This window comes from Hylobates moloch, unplaced genomic scaffold, assembly GCF_009828535.3.
Source record: "Hylobates moloch isolate HMO894 unplaced genomic scaffold, HMol_V3 SCAFFOLD_2784, whole genome shotgun sequence".
In the NCBI taxonomy this organism is placed as follows: domain Eukaryota; kingdom Metazoa; phylum Chordata; class Mammalia; order Primates; family Hylobatidae; genus Hylobates; species Hylobates moloch.
The window spans coordinates 5306-7624 of NW_026655059.1; the positions used below are offsets into that span (position 1 = coordinate 5306).

Genomic DNA, 2319 nt, shown 5'->3' on the forward strand with positions numbered 1-2319 from the left:
CTCAGGAGGGACGGTCCATCTAGATGTTCTCCAGGAGCAAGGACCCACCGTTCTTCATCAGTGACCCAGGAAAATGAAGCCCCTCCTATAGGGACAGCTCAGAATGGTGGAGTCCACAGTCCCTCCCCGAGAGATGTGGTTTCCATGAGTGCAGTGGCTGCTTTGGAGACAGTAGATCATTTTCATCCCTCATCCCCAAAACCAAACACACTCCTGCTTAAATGGCGTTATTCCTAAAGCAGGTTCACTGGTTAGACCGAAGGGCCACGGTAGCCCAAGTGATGAGCGAGGTAGAACGGAGCAGTCAGGAGAGATCTTGTTCCCCATAGGAAACTGGGTATCTCTGTGGCCCTGAGTATCCCAGGAGGCTGATCGTACAGAGACCTCTGGTGCCTGACCCCAGTTCGCATCCACAACCCCGGAGTAGCCCATCACAGGCCCTTCACCCTTGGCAGGTGGACACCATTCAACCTGCCAGGGCAGGTATGTGCCCGTTTCATGGCATAAGGGGAAAATGGGACTCTCTGTCCAGGTCCCACTCTTCTCGAGTCCTTGGGAAGATGCTCACCCCTGCTTGCGGCTTCTGACTGCAGAGACCCATGGAGGTGTGGGCCATGGGGTTTGGCCCCTTTTTACCAGAGTGCAGTGGTGGAATGAAGGTTACACAACCAACCAGCATCTGGGAGCCCGCTGGGAGCGCTTCAGGTGTTCTCTGAAGCTGTCGGGTACAGTGTAACCTTTAGACGATTTTGTCTCACAGGATGGACGTGGAGGATGCAGATAGTTGGTGGGTGCAGGAGCGAGAGGACATCATCAGAAAATATGCAAAGGTACAGTTCGGTCTGCTTCTTGGAGGGAGGCCTCTTCCAGTGCGCCCTGGTCAAAGGGTCCTGGGTTCCCTAGGAGCACAGGGCAGGGACGGGTGGCCAATACCCCCAGGCCCTAGCATCCTTTACCTTGGACCCCTCACCAAGGCTCCCTCTGGGTTACAGGGGCACCGAGCTGGGCTGCCAGAGGACAAGGGGCCTGTGTTTGTTGGGATCTACGGCAACATCGACGACTTTGGGATTGTTCAGTGAGTCCTCTGTGCTCCCCTCACCCCTAAAACATCTGTCTCAGCTCAGGGATGGGTTTGCTTTTAGAAAGGCCTTTCTGACACAGGACATGTCTCGCCAGCTCGGGTCAACCTCCTTTCCAGGGTCAGAACTCCCCCCTGGCTCCCCTGCAGGTCCAACCCGAGGTTGTTGTTAGGCCAGAGGTGCAAGGCCCATCTAGGGAGCCGGTGGGAATGGAGACTGGGCTAGGTCAGGCCCCTGGGCTCTCAGCAGTTCTGTCGGCAAGTCAGCACAAGAGGAGCGGGGCAGCCTGAGGGTCTGGCCCTGTCTACCAGGAGACAACCCCAGTGAGATCCAAGGGTTGTGGCCACAGGGTGAGGAGACACCTGGCCCAGCCTCGGGGCTGTTGTCCAGCAGGTCTCTCAGAGCCCACCTGCCCCTGTCCTTCCCCATTTCCCTAGAGCTACAGCCCTCACTGTCCCCATGGGGAAAGGGGAAAGGTGTGGGGACAGTCGGGGCTTTGGCCCTAAGAGAATGGGGGAGAAGATGGGCAGGGCGCCGCTCTGGGCATCTCAGGGTGAGGCTGGGGAGGCAGCAGGGCTTGTGGCTAAAGACCCTGGGTCTGGTGCTGGGAAGGGATCTGGGGCCAGGTAAGAGGAGCCCAGCCTGGAGCCCATCCCTCAGGGATCAGAGGATGGAGAGACAGCGGATCCCGGGGGATGTAGGGTGGGAGGGAACTGATGAGCCATGCCACTTCTGAAACGCAGGGTGTGTGGCTCAGATGCAGGGAGAGGCAGGTGGATGCTGGGAGGTCAGAGCCTGCAAGAGCCTTGGGGCTGTCAAGTGGGATGGGCCCCTGGTGCACCCAGAGTACACCGGGCAGGTCTCAGGGCAGGCTCCCTTGACCCTGGCGGGGTGATGTGGTCCATCCCTGAGGGATTCCTCTCAGGGCCCGGTTGCCCACCCTGGGTGGCCCCCATCCCATCTCAGGGCTGACCTTTCTCAGCTCCAGCAGAAAGCACCACCTCGAGTCCAGGATGGGCAAGCCCCATTGTGCAGCCTGACCACCCCCCACGCCAGGGGCCCCGGTAACCCCGGCCAGGCTGTCCCTGCACTCCTTCTCGCAGGTCCTGGCCCTCCTGGGAGTCAGCCCCACAGGAAGGCCCTTGTCCTCCCTTCCCTGTGGCTTCTCCCGGGCTGAGCCCTGAGCTGGGTAAGGACAGTGCCAGTCCTTTCTCGGGGTTGGCTCCCAGGCTGGGGCGGC

General features: G+C 59.9%; 1 long non-coding RNA gene across 1 annotated transcript; it reads left to right on the forward strand.

The window, feature by feature from the left end:
• Nucleotides 1-296: 296 nt before the first annotated feature.
• Nucleotides 297-1531, forward strand: LOC116465049 (uncharacterized). Its single transcript, XR_004247088.2, has 3 exons — nucleotides 297-483; nucleotides 761-830; nucleotides 993-1531. It is a non-coding gene; the product is annotated as an uncharacterized LOC116465049 (long non-coding RNA).
• Nucleotides 1532-2319: the final 788 nt, after the last annotated feature.